The sequence below is a fragment of the Mus caroli genome, chromosome 6 (genome assembly GCF_900094665.2).
Source record: "Mus caroli chromosome 6, CAROLI_EIJ_v1.1, whole genome shotgun sequence".
Lineage (NCBI taxonomy): Eukaryota > Metazoa > Chordata > Mammalia > Rodentia > Muridae > Mus > Mus caroli.
Genome location: NC_034575.1, coordinates 114,408,367 through 114,426,005, shown reverse-complemented (window position 1 = coordinate 114,426,005; position 17,639 = coordinate 114,408,367). Strand labels below are relative to the sequence as shown.

General features: G+C 40.6%; 1 long non-coding RNA gene across 2 annotated transcripts in view; it reads left to right on the top strand.

Moving 5' to 3' along the window:
- The window catches only part of LOC115031301, a 49,830-nt gene extending 32,745 nt beyond the window's left edge, over positions 1-17,085 (top strand). The window contains exons 3-4 of one of the 2 annotated variants that reach the window (XR_003836914.1): positions 16,535-16,793; positions 17,027-17,085. This is a non-coding gene — a long non-coding RNA (uncharacterized LOC115031301). The remainder of the gene's footprint in view (positions 1-16,534; positions 16,794-17,026) is intronic. The other variant, XR_003836913.1, reaches the window with a different exon arrangement.
- Positions 17,086-17,639: the final 554 nt, after the last annotated feature.

The following is a 17,639-nucleotide window of genomic DNA, read 5'->3' as shown; positions in this document are numbered from 1 at the left end:
TGGGATTTGGTAGGTACAATGCTTCATTGGTGGTTTTAGTATTTTAGTGGAAATGATCTTTTAGTTGCATTTATGTTTTACTCTGGTTGTCTCATTTAAAGAAAAAAAACTTAAAAAAATTAAAATTATCCAGTTTATTATGGTGTGTTTCTGTGTGACTCCTGTGTTCATGGCACACNTGTGGAGGTTAGAGAACAACTTGGTAAGAGTTGATCATCATTTGTGTTTATGTGGTTCCGGGTATCGAACTCAGGCGGCAAGGTCTTAAAAATTTGCCTGGCACAAGCATACTCTCTTTTCCATCTCACTTGACTGCCTGTAATTCTTGTGTTGCTGTGTACATTGTGTTTTCCCAAAGCAGAATACCTACCCCTGCTCCCCAAGGAACAAGGTAAAAATACTGCAGTCTTTTAGGATTTTAAAAATTATTTGTTCATAAAACACTTCCCAACTAAGTGTATTTGTTTTGTTTGTTTGTGGGTGAGGGTGTGCAGGTCTCACTCTGTAGCCCAAACATTTATTTGCTTCAAACTTAACAAGAATCCTGCTTCAGCCTTCTGTGTGTTGGCATGAATCACCTACCATGTTGTAAAGACAGGCAGGATCTATGTAGTTCAGGCAAGGTTTAATTTTTAAATCTTACCTATGAGTCCAGAATCCTGGTATGGACAGATGCTCTACTCAAAGCCCGCCCTCCCTTAAACATGGTCTCAGTATGTAGCCCTGGCTGTCCTGGAACTCATGTAGATTAGGCTGGCCTTGAACTNAGAAATCTACCAGTTTCTGCCTCCCTTGGGCTGGGATTAAGGATGTGCACCACCAATACAACTCAAAAAATGAAGCGCAGAACCTTAATTTTTTTAAAGGGGGAATTGTGTTTGTCAGTTCTTAAGTTTCAAGTGTCTTCTTACCACAGGCCACTCNAAGATCTTGTCACACATCCTGCTCATTTGTACACTGCTTGTAGAATAGAATTCTTCATTCTTTGAAATTTGTCACAGTGCTGATTGTGAACNAATTGTAAACTATTTTAGCAGCAGGGACTTCCACCTGTAGGCTTCAGCAGATTGATGGTAAATTATAAATTTTTTTCGAGAAATTCAAATTAAATATGAAAGATACTTTCCCAGTCTGTCTGTAACTGGCTACCCACCAGTTTATGTTTCAGGCTTTGGGCTACTTAGCAGATTTTATCTTCTGTGGATGAGAGTAAGATTTCCGGAGCGTAAAGAGCGTGTTTTTCCATCCTTGAGTTCATTGTCCAAACTTAAAAACAAATGAAAAAAATTTCCCATGAGTAATATCGTTATGTAGTGTACTCAGTGTAAGTCATGTTTTGTTTAAAACAATAAAACTAAAACTTTTATTTCCTTTATTCAGAAGTTGACAAACTTCACAGTCTACAGGTCAAGTCCTACCTGCTGCCTGTTGTAAATCAAGTTTAACTGGGACATAGTCAGATGCAGTTGTTTAGGTTATAACNTGTGATTTGCTGTTGGGGTACAAAGTTGAGTTGTTTCATAGTTGTCTTAAAGACTCATGGACTGTAAAGCCTAAAAATTTTTATTAGCTTTCAATAGAGAAAGAAAACAGTCAGTATGTCTGACCTGGCTGTGGTACTTTCCTGTAATCCCAGTACTTGGGAGGCCAAGGCAGGCCTGTGAGTTTTAAGACCAGCATGGGTTATAATTTGAGACCCTGTCTCAGAAGTGTTGTGAGTGGGAAGTATATTCAATGTACAAACTTAAAATGAGTCAGGAAATACAAAAGACAGTAAAAATTATTTGGAATTATATCACTTAGGTTATTTTGGATTACCCTCTTGGTAATACTTTTTATGTAAGTGGCTGATATTGAATGTCGATTTGTATGCTACTTAAAAGAGTGTGTGTGTGTGTGTGTGTTTGTCTTTGAGTGTTTGTGCATGAGTGAGTGCAGGTGTCCATGGAGTCCAGAAGAGGGCATTAGATCCCCTAGAGCTGAAGTTAGTTATGGGCTCCGGGAGCTCACTTGGCTGGCCCTGCTACCTTTTTCTTTTTCTTATTCTTGTTCTTGTTCTTGTTCTTTTTCTTTTTCTTTTTATGTAACTTTGATTACTACTGTTAGGTCTGCCCCCCAACCACTCTTTTTTTTTTTTTTTTCCTTTTTCTGAGACAAGAGTCTGGCCATATAGCCCAAGCTGGCCTTTGGACTCTTAATCGTTTTCCCTGGCCCTTCTAAATGCTTTGATCATAGGTGTGTGGGGCTGTGTCCAGGTGTCAGAATTCTTGTCTATAACATGGTTGGTCATAGTCATAAACAGTGACTGATTATTACTAGGCGATGAAATGTTTATGAAGCAAACAGAGGTGTTTGTTAACTTTGTGTTTGCAGAGGCCTTTTTGTCCTAAGACATAGAAGTTGGAAAGTTTATGAATTCCCACCTCTCTGGTGATGAGTTCCCTAGTTCTTTATCTTCCTTTTTGACTCCTTAGAGGCTGCGTGTGGTGCTACAGCCCCAGCTCTTGGGAGGTGGAAGCCGAGGGACCAGGAATTTAAAGTCATCTTCTGGCTTCATAGTGATGGTCAGGGCCAGACTGGGATTCATGAGACCCTGTCTCAAAAACCAAAAATGGGGTGGAGGCATGTTGTTATCGATTCAGTTCAGGAAAATGCTTTCCATGTAAGCCCAGTGGCCTGAGTCTAATCTCCAGAACCCATGTAAAGTAGCTGGGTATGGTGACTTAAGACAGGTAGATCAGTGGGGCTTACTGGCCAGCCATTCTAGCATAGTTGTCAAGTACAGGGAGAAATCCTGTTTCCAAAACCAAGATGGAAAGCTTCTATTCTAAAGAATGATGCCTGAGGTTGTCACCTGAGGTTGACCTCTGGCATATGACACACAGCCCCAACCCTTACCCTTACCCCTGCCCCACCACACATGCATGCATGCACTCACCTACCTATGTACACACATACATGCAAATAAGTGAATACTTATGTTCTTGNTTTAAGAAGATGGTAGAAGGAGAAAACCTACTTAAATATGTTGGTCTATAATTTTTATATGTACACAATGGCACACGTACACATACACATAAACTCAAAGTATAAAACAACCCTAACCCCCCCACCCCCCCAAAAAAAAATCCAAAAACCTGTTCTAAACCCTCATGTTCTTTAAAACCAAAAACAACAAAAGAAGAATCTTTCCATAGACTTTTTTAGTTGCTTCAGTCACTTTGGGCAAAGCTTTGGGGATCATAAATTATGTGAATAGCTAAAAAATTAAAACATTTTTTTCTTTGTTTTTTGGATATGTTAATCTTTTCAGCTTTGTATTTGTTACCTCTCTTGCCATGGCATATTGTGCTAAGGTCTGTTACTCCTTTAGCCTTAGCTTTGGAGGTTTGGTCCTGTTACCCTAGGAAGAAATCAAAGCAGTGAATTCTGAGTATTGTTTCCTACCTGTGATCTGAGCACTCGGAAGGGTAAGTTAGCCCATGAACTTGAGTTCTAGGCTAGCTTGGCCTCAGTTGCAAGACTGTCTCATTTAAAGAAAAAGGAAAGGTCAGGGCAGCAACAAATGGCTTAGTGACTTTAGAAAAACATGCACTCATGGTAACTAACATCCGGAGATCTTAGCTGCAGCCACACTATGGGCGTAACATGACATACATGAAATTGCATTTTTATCCACGCTGTTCTTATGTTTTACACTTAGATTCTTCAACTCAGTCCTGATAAGAGTATATACAATTTTAGAAACTCATTAAGGCATCTAGCAAATTTTATCATTGGTAGGATTCTTCAGTGAGACCATAGCTTTTAAAACATTGCTACAAGGTCTGTATTGAAACCATAATTGTAGGAAGGCAGGTGGTCAGCTTTTGAGGACAGGTACCTAGATGATCTGAGGCAGCAGTGTCCAACCAGCTCTCAGTGTCAGGAGCTCCGTTCTTTGCTGGGCTTGTTTGGTTGTAACTTGGTTTCTCCACATTGAATTTTTCCTATCGTGGCTGTGGTGTGGAACTGTGCTTCTGCATGTGAAATAGCACTTGGGGGCTCAGCAGGTGATGCTATGTTGACTTACAGCAGCTCTTTAAAAATCATATGGATTTTTTTCTATATAAGTAAGTTGTCATATACCTTGTTTATGTGCTTGTTTTGGTGGTAGTGGGAATTGAACCCAGGACTCTGCCACTGGGCTACATCTCCAGCTGCTGCTGTTCTTACTGTGCTTTATTATTTTGACCCTGACACAGAGTCTATTTTGTAGCCTAGGCCTGGCCTTGTATTCTCCCAATTCCATTAGGAGTGATTATCTAGCTAAACATTCATCACCTGTCATAGCTCCACAGGTTCATGGAGAGTTAGAAAACATAACTAAGTCATTAGTGAAGTTTTGTATAGATAAACCCAGTCAATATTTTATCTTCTGTCCTAGCACCTATAATAAATCGTTAATTCCCTTTTTATGACCTTTGGTTAATGGTTTTACAACCTCTTGGAATGTGCTCTGAGTAGGAGAAAGTCTGGTTACCATCTAAGAGGCAATTAAATGCTAAAGACTGGCAGAGTTCTCATTGCAGTTTTGACTATCAGAAAGGACCTAATAGCAGTCCCACTATAAAATAACTTAATAAATACTGATATAATCTTAGGAATTCTTCAAGGATTATTATTAAGAATTAAGAAGTCATCTATTTGTCTATATAGCAACGAAGACAGTACATCTTCGTTGTTCTGCAGAGATCTGCTCAAAAGGGTGGGCTAATACCTAGTGATTTGTTATATATTATTAATAATAACAGAAAAAGTATATTAATAGCAGGAATCTTTCCTAAAATGATTTTCTCCTGGGCCTTGCCTGTGGGAGCTTTGTCATAGTTTTTTAATCCAAGGTGAAGTCATCTCAGGAAGATCATCTGCTAGTTATTACTTTGTCCTATGATGGCTCCTGACAGTGGAGACCTTGGCCAAGTGTGTGTATGGCCATCAAAAACAATTAGAATGATTCTGTTTTTTTCCTGTAATTTTTTTTTTTTTTTTTTCGAGACAGGGTTTCTCTATGTAGACCTGGCTGTCCTGGAACTCACTCTGTAGACCAGGCTGGCCTCGAACTCAGAAATCCGCCTGCCTCTGCCTCCCAAGTGCGATTAAAGGCATGCACACCCGGCTTTTTCCTATAATATCATCGAGCTGGCTCTTCAGATGAAGGCATTTGCTGCCAAGCCTGATGACCTGAATTTGAGCCCCAGGACTAACATGGTCAGAAGGAGAGAACCAACTCCTACAAGTTGTCCACATATACTCTTACAAATAAATAAATTAATAAAAAGTTAAAAAACAAAACCCCAAAGCTGCATTGAACTTGCTCATCAAGACTTCCTGACCCTGTATCTATGACCTTTGGCAGGTTGTTGTTCTTGGTATGTATGTATTGCTAGATGAGTCCAGGGCCTCAGGCATGCTAGATAACCACTGTGCAAATGTTTTTCCCCTGAGGCAGGGACTGGCGATGTATTTCTGGTTGGCTTTTAACTCGGTATGTAATCCAGGTTGACTTTAAACCCCAATTCTGTCACAAGAGTGCTGAGAATATAGAAATGTGTTTAGTCCTGCAAGTGTTAACAGATTGTGTATTGGAAATTGTTAAGAGTTGTGATGTCTAAGGTTTAAAATAGAAAATATAAGTACTCGGTTGGATTGTAGGCAGTTAGACAAAATGTATGAAATTGCAACTTGTATATATGTATACTTACTGCGTTAGAAATTAGGTCCTTGGGGTTGGGAATTTAGGTCACTTATAAGAATATAGAAAATACTTGAGCCAGGTTTGTTCTTAATCCCAGCACATTTAATCCAGGCAGAGGCAGGTGGAAATCTGAGTTAGTTCAGCCTGGTCTGTAGAGCAAGTTCTTGTACAGCCAGGGCTCCACAGAGAAACCCTGGCTCGAAAAACAAACAAGAAAAAAGAAAATACTTAGCAGTGTGCTTGCTATTCGGTTTAAAAGCCAGGTATGTAAGTTGTTAGGGCCGCCAATGAAATAACCACATACTGGATGGCTCAAACAACAAATTGGTTTACTGAGTTCTCTAGTCCAGAATTCCAAGTTTAAAATGTCAGCAGACAGGCTATGCTTCTCTTTATCCTGGGCATGCATCCCTGATATCTCTCTCTTATAAGACAGATTGAATTAGAGCGGGCACCCTCATCCCCACTCCCACCCCATCTCCCAGGAGACAGATTTTAGCTTNGTAGCCCAGGCTGGTTTCGAACTGCCTCCCAAATACTGGAATTACAGGCCTATCTACCACATCCAGCCCAGGGTCCTGCTCTTATTACTTCATTTAGCTTTAATGACCACTTCAAAGGCTTTTTGTTTTTTTTTCTAAATATAGTCATAGAGGTTGGAGAGATGGCTTGGGAGTTAAGAATACTTGCTGCTGCTATTCTAGAGGTCTGGGTTTGATTTTCAGTACCCATGGGGAGGGGGAGCAGGGGTGTGTGGACTGACTGACACACTAACGTGGACATATGAGCCAACCTGGGTTTCATGAGGCCTTAGCTCAAAAACCTAAACAGAAAACCTAAATAAATAGTCCCAGAAGAGTGGTAAGGGCTATGAAGACATGAAACAGCATGAAGTATTAGTTCAATTGTTAAAAGGAGTGAGGTATTTAGGTAAAAGTTCTTTTGCCCAAAAGGAGACATTTTACTGGAGAGGTAAATGATAAGAGAGGCCTAATTAATTACAAGCCCAGGTCTGTTTCTAGATCATGATGCTGATAAGATTGGTGTGAGAACTGATCCTGTTGGCAAATGCCTGTAACCCCAACACTGAGAATATGGAGGTAGGAGGATCAAAAGCTACAGGTACATAGTAGATTCAGGATCAGACTGGGTTACATGAGATACTGCTTCAGATGTATGAATGAGTGAATGAATGACAAAGATTGTAGGGATCAAAAGAATAGTGAACAGATGATCCATCCATCCATCCATCCATCCATCCATCTATTGATCCATCCATCCATCCATCCATCCATCCATCCATCCATCCATCCATCCATCCATCCATCCATCCATCCATCCATCCATCCATCCATCTATCCATCCATCTGGGTTTTTCGAGACAGGGTTTCTCTGTGTAGCCCTGGCTGTCCTGGAACTCACTCTGTAGACCAGGCTGGCCTCGAACTCAGAAATCCNCCTGCCTCTGCCTCCCAAGTGCTGGGATTAAAGGCGTGCGCCACCACGCCCGGCCCTCATGTATACTTCTTAAATTGCTAAGGATGACCTGGGATTTCTAGTCCTCCTGTTTTTACCTCTGTCTGTGTTTTTATCTACCTATGGGGATATAAGGAAGAGAATGAAATTTACAAAAGAGAAATGAGTGAGAGTAACTTTTAGGAATTATCAAGACTTTTTTTTGGTGTCTGGTTGGCTGTTTCTTTTTTGAGATATGACCTTGATGTGTGGTCATAGCCTAAATTCCCAATTGTAGCCCTGTCTGGCCTCAGACGGATGGCAGGCTTTCAGCCTCAACCTCCTCAGTTCTGAGGTTACTGGTGTGAACTGCCACAGCTAATCTTAATTTTTTAACTTTAAAAGTAACGTCTATTGGTCATATGGGTTTTGCTGTGGCATCTTCATTTATGTCCATAGTGCATTTTGATCATATTTACCTCACACTGTTGTTCCCTTTGCCCTTCCATTAATCCTCTTCGTAACTATANCTCTTATACTTTCATGTCAGGGGGTGGTATGAACTAGTGAGCTTCATTAGGATTTTTACAGGAGTGTGGGTGAGCATTGGCTTACCAAGGTTATACCAGTGAAGAAAATGTTTCTCCCTACCCTATTTTATTTTTATTTATTTTAGAGATGGGCAGTGAAGGGCATCCACCTGCTTGACTCTGCCTCCCAAGTCCTGGCATTAAAGGACTATGCCACCACATCTGACTAAAGATATATTTTTAAATGTTACATGTATGTATGTGTCTGTGTGGTTTTATGCACATGTAAGTGGAGGTACCACCACTCCCTGCTTTGGCACCAAATTTTTGATGACAAAAACAAAAACCACCACCACCACCACCACCACCACCAAAAATCCCAAACCACAGAATCAGGGAAATAGGGCTTATTCAAAGGAACCAGATAAATCTCAGAAACTGTCCCCAAGGAGGCACTGAACCAGACAGTAGGCGCAGTTTACCCATCTTAAATTTCATTGGGGAGCTAAATGAAAACCATGGAGAAGTAACTAACAGACATGATATATGAACAAAGAAGTGGGAGTAATACAAGGAGTCAAACAAATTCTGAAATTGAACAGTATAGTAACTGAATTGAGGAGGCCATTGTTAATGTATTACTTTGCTTTCCTTGTAACTGTGACAAGACACCAGACAAACTATGTTAAGGATAGGTCTATTTTGGCTTACAGTTACAGTGGTTTTCAACCTGTGGGCTGAGACCCCTTTGGCAAACCTCTGTCTCCAAAAATATTTCCACTATGATTCATAACATTAGTAAAATTACAGTTACAAAGTANCAACAAAAATAATTTTATCGTTGGGGTCACCATTGTAGTGTATAGTTTTTGCTAACCTATAAGCTCAGGGCAGACTGCACTACTAGCCTCCACCCAGATTCCCTTGCTTGCCACACACACACACACACACACACACACACACACACACACCCATACACCCCAGTTAATCTTAAAATGCCTTTGCTAACTCAACGACTGGGCACTGCTAAACCCCCTCTGCCACCCAGACATAATCGGATAGAGTGGCCATTGGTCACTTCAACAGAAAACTCACATAGCGGGTCACCTTTTCTCCCTCTGAAGCATGGTGAAATTTCTCCTCCCTCCCCTGTGTCTGCTAGTTTGCCTGCAGGAACCCAGATATCCCACCTATTCTGCTCAGCTCATTGGCCCCTAGCATCTCTATTGATGGATCAAGAACCAGTTGGGGAACAGGACCTTAGCGTCAGAACCACCCCTATACACCACAACATGAGGTACTGTATTCAAGGGTCTCTGGCATTAGGAAGGTTGAGAACCACTGGTAAAAGGAAACCATNCGTTTGTGGTAGGGAAGGTATGGCACAATCGCTCTCTGCCTGTGGTTATCAGGAACATGCTCTTGACTGCCGCTTCCTGTGTTGATGGATCAGGAAGTAGAGGTCAGATGGAAACCAAGTTGGGCTNTAACTTTCAAAGGTCCTAGTGCCCTACTTCTACCAACCAGGCCTCATCTCTTGAAGCTTCTGTAGCCTTCTGAAATAGTACCACCTGCTGCTTTAAAAAAACAAAACCAAAACCAAAAGAAACCAAAATCCAACAAACCAAGCCCATAGGGCCCTTCAAAAATTAAACAGTTTAGATTTGAACAGGCAGAAGATTTGGTAAACTTGAAGAAATGGCATTTAGCCTCATTTAGAAGACAAATTAAAAGTGAACAGTGCCTAAAGAACTTGAGGGGTGCTATCCAGCATCTAATCAGTACATTATGTGAGTTCNGGAGGGAGGAAAGAAAAGGACAAAGAGATTATTTTAAGTAAACAATGATAGGATAATTTTCTAATTTGACCTAAGAGTTGAGTCTGTAAAATTACTAAGGTTAATTAGTTGAAAGTAACATAAACTAAAGGAGATGCAGCCTGAGACACTNACCCAAACCCTTGGAAACCAGGACANCTTGGAAGTAGCAGGACAAGAGGGCCTGGCAAGGAGTTTTTGCTAAATGCAGATTTCTTTCTTTTTAAAAGTGAGTTTTTTTTTTTTTTTTAATGTGCATTGGTGTTTTGTCTGCGTTGTGAGGGTGTGGGATCCACTGTAACTGGAGTTAACAGACAGTTGTGAGCTGCCATGTGGGTCTGGGAATTGAACCTGGGTTCACTGTATCCATCAAAAGTAAAAAATAAATAAAGGCAATTTTGGAGAAACAGTAGCTGAGAAAGTTCATTTCCATGAGATCTGTCCTATAAGAAATNCCAGTGTGGCTAGGCTGTGGTGGCACACACTTTTAATCACAGCACTTGGGAGGCAGAGGCAAGTGGATCTCTCTCTGAGGCCAGCTTGCTGTAGAGAATAAGTGCCAGTATAGCCAGGGCTACACAGAGAAACCCTGGCATGAAAAACCAAATGTGGGTCTCCCTGCCCTTGTGGATTGTCAGACAGCCAAATATTGTCCACAAGAGCATTGGAAGCAGAGACAAGATGTGGGGTGGGGAGTGTTTAGAAGCCCTGTGAGTAAGTAGGGTGACTAACCACACCAGGACCAGCTGTCAGGAGGCAGATCAACTTTACTTAGGGTGATTCAAGCTTTGTCAAGTTTGGGGGGGACTGACGGTAGGAACATCCAGGATGGGCAAAGGTCACTGGCTGAGGACTTAGGGCACCGGAAGGCCTTGTTAGCATTTGGGAGCATTTCAGTGAATCTCAGTTGCTGGCTGAACAGGTTCTAATGAGGAAAGAGGAAATTGATCCTGTAATCTAATTGAGACTACAAGACATTCTATAGGTAGAGGCTTAAGTGGGGGCTTAGACTCCCAGACAAGGTCAGACAAAGAGAAGCTATACTAGTGAAGGGGGTCTTCTCTATTGCCCCGATTCCAGAGGCTATCCTGTCATGGTGGACTTCAACCTTAATTTGCAGTTTTCCCACAACCAAAACCAAACCAGCCAGCCAGCCAGCCAACCAAAAATTGCAAAGGAGAGTCCTTTATGTGGAAGTGAGCTACTGGCTGGTAGCTTGGAGCTAAGTAAAGAAAATGAAAATGGTTTGTGTTAAATGTAGAAGCACTATGGTAATACTATGTATGAATGTTTTTAACAAATAACTTTGTAAAAAGGAAATAAAGAAAATTCAAATAATACAATTAAATTGAGTAAATCACTAGAGTTTATTAACATGTAGCAGTTGCTTTCTTTATATAATTCATCTGCTTTATAGGATTACAAAATGAAGGAGTAAAATAATTATATACATTAATGCTACACAATGTCATAGCATACATTTACATCTACTCATACAGCTGTTTTATTTAGACAGGCTTTATAGCCCAAGCTGAGGATGTATCTGAATTTCTGATCCTGCTTCTGCCTTCCAAGTGCTAGGGTTATAGGCAGTGTCACTGCACCCAGTTTATGTGGTGATTAAGAGATGGAGCCCAGGACTTGGTATATGTTAGGCAAGTGCTCTCCCAACTGAGTTATGTTTTTAGTTATGTTCCTACCCTCAGAGATAGACTTTGTGACTTCAGAGATCTAAAGTAGTGAGTGAGGTGGGGAGCTTTGTAGCAGTGTGTTTATAATACAGTAGAAGTTAAATTTATGTCTTAATCGGTTTTGTGTTGCTATGACAAAGTACTTTAGATTGAGTAGAGAATAGAATTTTATTGTCTCATAGTTCTCATAGCAAAGAAGTCCAAGATTAAGGTACTGGCAGCTTTGGTTTGTGGTGAGGGCTGCTTCTGGTTCCAAGAGGGTTTTTGTTTTGTTTTTTGTTTGCCATGCCTTTGGAGAGGTGTATTCTTACAACCGATGTGGGCTAAACTTTATTAATGTGTATTTGTCTTAGAGTTTCTATTGGTGTAAAGAGACACCATGACTNTGGCAATTCTTTTTTTTTTTAAGATTTATTTTTTATATATGTGAGTATACTATCGCTGTCTTCAGACACACCAGAAGAGGGCTTTTCAGAGATCCCATTACTGATGGTTGTGAGCCACCATGTGGTTGCTGGAAATTGAACTCAGGACCTCTGGAAGAGCAGTCAGTGCTCTTGACCACTGAGCCATCTCTCCAGCCCCAACCATGGCATCTCTGACAAAACATTTAATTGTGGCTGGCTTACAGTTCAGAGGCTTAGTCCATTGTCATCACGGTGGAAAGCATGGTGGCACACAGGCAGACACGGTGCAGGAGAGGTAGCTGAGAGTTCTATATCTGGATCGGCAGGCCGCAGGAAGAGTGAGCGAGCCACTGGGCCTGGCTTAAACTTCTGAAACCTCAAAGCCCACTGCCAGTGGCACACTTCCTTCAACAAGGCCATATCTCCTAATAGTGTGCCACTCACTATGGGCCTATGGNGAATTTTTATTCAAATTACCACAATATTCCTTGAAGTTTTTATTGTTGTTGTTTTTGAAATTAGGACTTTAGGTAATATATTGTGGCTGGTTTGATTACTTTTTACACCTTCCTTCCAGGGTTCTTATGTAGGTGTTTGTTTGCTTAATGATTGACAGGCTTAGTTTAGTGAAATCTATTTATCTCTGCTACGTCCCCCACTACTTGGTCCTAGAAACCTGATTGGGACAGCTAGGGAATAAAGCAAGGACAGACACACAGATGTGTACAGAAAAGCTTGCTCTGATGCCACAATACATTCCTTTCCTCCAGGTTCCTACTTTGAGTTCCTGCTGGACTTCATCAAAGATGAGCAAAGTTTAAATAAGTCATTTCCTTTCCTAAGTTGCTTTTGNTCAGTAGTGTTTATTCTAGCACTGGAACACTGCCAAAATTGACAACTTGAGTTTGATCCCAAGAACCCATATGGTAGGAGAGAACCAATTCTTGCATGTTTNATGACTCTCTCCCCCATAGGTAAGTAAATGTAGCAAAAACTAAAAATGTGTCTTAATGTTTAAAAACATGAAAAAAACTGCATTTCCACTGATATTGTCGGCTCCAGTTCAACACAGGATTCATTTTAGGTTTTACTTTTTTCTTCAATATTAGTAATAACATTTTTCTGCAATGAGAGACTTGGCTTCTATCACTCTAAATATGTGCACGTTTTAAAAATTAGATCTCTTGTGTCTGTGCAGGAGGATGGGGCCAGAGCCATGTATGCTGTGCCTTGGCACACATGGAGAAGTCATAGAGTCAGTTCTTTCAGAGTCAGGTCTCTCCACTGCATGGGTGCCAGAGATCGAACTCAGGTCTTAGGTTGGCCAGAAAGTGCCTTTTGCTTCTGAGACTTCTTTGCTTCTTTGCATATTGTATAAGGCTCCTATGTGACACTTTCCTATTCTGACCCAAAGATCCTATGATGTAGGGTACTCAAGTCATTAAAGATGGACCTAGGGAAAGTGGCTCCAGGTGTTTTTGTCTCATGCCAGTGAATGATAAAAACAGATTCTTATGGGAGTATTCAAATGAGAATTCAAGTTTTATTAAAAATTATTGCAGAATGGGAGAATTTTCTAAGAGATGGGGAAAACCCTTTCATTTTATAGAGAAACTGGACAAAGGCTGAAATAGTCTCTGAAGTTGGTGAATTCTCCAAGTTATCTTGGGCTGAGCCAATGAAGGGCCCATACACACTGTACTTGTCTTCCCTGGCTCAACCAAGAAAATAGCTATGCCACTGTTCTCGAACTGTCCATCTAGTTAGAGATGGTTGAAACCCCAGCTTGATCTTGACGGTTAGTCACTTGACCAGTGTTACTTCCCTTTTCCCNGCTCCCCTAGCTCTCTGTGTTCTCACATTCACACAGTTAGCTTGTAGCTGTGCAGTGGCAGAGTGTCCCAGTTACCAAGATGTAGCTATAGTCTTTCTTGGCTACCTCAAGCTTCTTGCTTATAGGGCGGTCTAGGGTTATATCCTAGGTGGAAGCTAGCCATCATTACTTATAATCTAGTCTGTTCCAATTAGCTGTATTAGAAGAAAAAAACGTATGAGAGGACATTAGAGCCTTAGAGAAGTTTCTTGAGGGCTTTGCACAGGCCACCCAGCTTGTGGTCACTAGTTCAGAGCCCCTGTTCCTCTTCCTGTCTGTCTAGCTTGGTTATCTCATACCCACCCACCAGTCCTCCAGCCTCCAACACAGCATATGTGAACAGTTTGCACTTNTTACCATGGCCATTACTACCTACAGATAGCTAGTGTTCTCTATCTCTGTCTCTCTGTCTGTCTATGTCTGTCTTTCCCCTCTTCTCTCTCTCAACAGAGTTGTAGTCCTGGATGCCTTAGAACTCTTTCATATATGGCATGTTGGCCTTACTCACAGAGATTCTCCTGCCTCTGCTTCCTAAGTGATGGGATTAAAGGCATGTGCTATCCTGCCCAGCTAGAGAGCTCTCTCTTGCCTTGGCCTCCTGAGTACTGGGGTATGGACCACTATATCCCCATTCAGGGAGACTGTAAAGAATCTTTATTCTACTTGGTTTAGCTTGAGGTTGAAAATCTGTAGTACAGGCTGGCTGGGAACTTACTACACAGCTGAGCTGGCCTCTAACTTGTGATCCTCTGTTCTCAGCTTTCCACATGCTGCGATTATAGGGATCAGTCAGTGTCAGATGAGTGAGAATGAAGATCTTGAGTATGTAAGCTATTTGTGATACAAACCAGCTGACTTTAGGGCTCAAGTTGTTTTCCAAGTGCGCCACCATCTTCATTCTCCTGGGTACTGAAAAGCATGTGTTGGAGTTTGAGAGAGAGCTGGTTATACAGCCAGCTTGTTTGTTCTTCATTGACCCAGTGACTTTAATATGTTGTCTTTGACCTTCAGTTTCCACTTCTCTTAACAGGGGCTGATAAACTAGAGTTGTGAACTGTCAACTTCTCCTCCCTGCTTTGATACTGGGGATTGAATTTAGGGCCTTCCTTGCTCATGATAGCCAAGCTCTAACACTGAGCTACATCAGGTTTTTTTTTTTTTTTTTTCCTTTTATTTTGATGCAGTCTTGCTGAGTTGTTCAATAGATTTCCAACCTTCCACCTTTGAGGCCGGAACTATAGCTTAATTATAAATAAATATAACCATTAGCATTGTTTCTCTTAAAAATAGTCATTTATTATTAGCTTGCTGTTGTCTTTGTGTGATTGATAGAGTCGCAGGTTTGGTGTTAGCTTACAGTGTGTGTGTGTGTGTGTGTGTGTGTATGTGTTTGGGGGCAATTTATTTACACTACTCAGGCTGTGGGTAATCTAGGCAAGTGATTTACCACTGAGTTGTCTGTATCGTCTTTTTTTAAAAAAATAATTTATGTATATGGGTATTTTGCTTGCATGTGTGTGCACTGTGTTCATGTGTGGTACCTTTGAAGCCAGAAGAGGGCATCAGATCCTCTGGTACTGGCATTACAGATTGCTGTGAGCCACCACNTGGATGCTGGGAATTGGAACTGGTTCCCCTCAGAGAAATGAGAGATCTTAACTGCTGAGCCATTTTTCTAGTTCCTTGTGCTTCTTGCTTTATGAACTTTAAAAGTGACTAGAGAAATCCTACAGTAGTAAATGCAAGTGAGTGCAGAGATTCTTTTGCTAGTTCTTAGTTTGTATGTCTATATTGGTATAACTTACTTATATACAGGTATAACTTACATACAGGTTACACATACACAGAACAGTCTTGCTTCTCTTCATGGAGTCTAGGCCTTTTCACTTTGTTCTCTTCCCTTTCCCCTGTGAGAACGTGTCTCAGCATTTCAGTGCATAGTATGTTCCTGGATCTGTCCTTCTAGATGAATTAACTATGGTAATCCATTTTATTCAACTGATTGTCTAGTGCATTTGTGTGCTATGAATTCAGATGTTTATGGGAAGGGCTTGGTAGGCTAGAACTTCTAGGGGATAAAATTGTCACAGACTAATTAGGAGAAAGATGATTCAAGAAAGTTTCACCACTCAAGACCACGGAAAGAGATACCTGTCATTTATTAGATATGTAAATGCATAGCATCTTCTGGGATTGCAGGTATAAAAGGGCTGTGCTCTGGTCCTGAATTTCTTGCTTTCCATGATAGTCTAGTCAGAGACCAGAGCAACTAAAACATGTCAGATAGCATGTTGAGTGTAAAATGTTTCTGTTATATGCATTGCATACATTTAGAGACTTTTCTCCTATTAAATAAAAAGAAAATGTGGTAGTTTTGGTTTTCTCATTTGTAAAGTAAAAGTAACCCTGGTCATTGTATTGTTTAAATGAAATTAGTTATATAAACACAGCATAAAATGCAAACTTAATGTACTGTTTTTACAGTTAGGGTGGTTTGTTCGTTTGTTTTTGAGACAGTCTTTCCCTCGCTGGCCTGGAACTTGATTTTATATATATATATATATGTCTCAAACTCACAGAGATCCTCCTGCTTCTGTTTTCTGAGTGCTATGATTACAGGTGTGCACTACCATGCCTCACGTCAGTTAGGTATGCTTTTAACTGAAAACAAAATGATAGGGTTAAAAAAGACAGGGGCAGAGTATACTGGACTGTTAGTAGTCTTTCTGTTAACTCCTGACTTCTTTATGTGTGCCTCATTGCTGGGAGCACGATTTTTAATACTTCCTAGTAAAAATTTTATGTGCATACATTCATACAGCCACATATTTATAATTAACATAAATGGAAATATTACACATCTTTTTTCGTTGATTGATAGATTTTGGCAATCTTTAATAGCAGTGGATATAAGTTTTCAAGAATACTGCTCTTTTTAGTGATTGATTTTCTGTTGCTTTTATATATAATAATGTAGCTTATGTGTCTTTTCCTTATTCATGTGTATAACTTTTCTCTCCACAGGGTCAACTTACCATCCCTTAAAAATCCATTCTCCCAAGAAGAAGGGACAGAAAGAAAGACCACTTTGTAAGAAAGGCTTTGGTATCCCATGAACGAGCCAGCCAAACACCGATTGGGGTGCACCAGGACTCCAGAGCCAGATATACGGCTCAGAAAAGGGCACCAACTTGATGAGACAAGGGGAAGTAGTAATGATGACTACCAAGGAGATTTGGAGCCCAGCTTAGAGACACCTGTTTGTTCTTCCTATTATGAAAATGTAAGTTAAAAGTTTGGAGGGCACAAAGAAAGCAAACATTTATGGAGATGAGAAGTGATTTAAAAAGAATACATATGTATAATATATAATGTATATAATATATAAAGTATATAATACAAGGTTTTCCAGAGGAAAGGTGGAGATTTTGACTTAGTAACAATATTTTTTCAAATTTTATGTATAAGTGTTTTGTCTGCATATGTGTGTACGACATGTGTGTCTTATGCTTTCAGAGGCTTGAAGAGGGTGCCGCCAGTTTCCTAGAAGAGGAGTTACAATTGTGAATCACCATGTAGGTGCTGGGACTTGAACCCAGGTTCTCTGTAAAAACAGCAAGTGCTCTTAACTACTGAGCCTTTTTTTTTTTTTTTTTGTTACATTTGGGGTGTGTGTGTGTGCACATGCATATACATGTACCACGGTACATATGTAGAAGTCAGAGGTCAACTTTTGGGAATTGATTCTCTCCTACCTCATGGATCTCAGGATTACACTAGGTAGCAAGCAGCTTTACCCACTGGGCTATCTTACCAGCCCTGACTTTATTTTTAGGAATTTTTAGTGCTAAGTAGTAGCTCCTGTGCTCCTCAGAAAAACTTGAGGGTTCTTTTTAAAAAAGATTTGTGTGTGAGTACTCTGGCCCTTATAATTGTGCAGCAAGTTCTTAGAAACTGAGTCATTTCTCCAGTCCAAAAACTTGGTTTCTTTTTTGCTTTTTTGTATTTTTTTCCCCTTGAAATAGGGTTTCTCTGTGAAGCCCTTGGAACTTGCTGTAGACCAAGGCTGGTCTCAAACTCAGATCCACCTGCCTCTGCTTTTCAGTGCTGGGATTAGAGGCGTGCAATG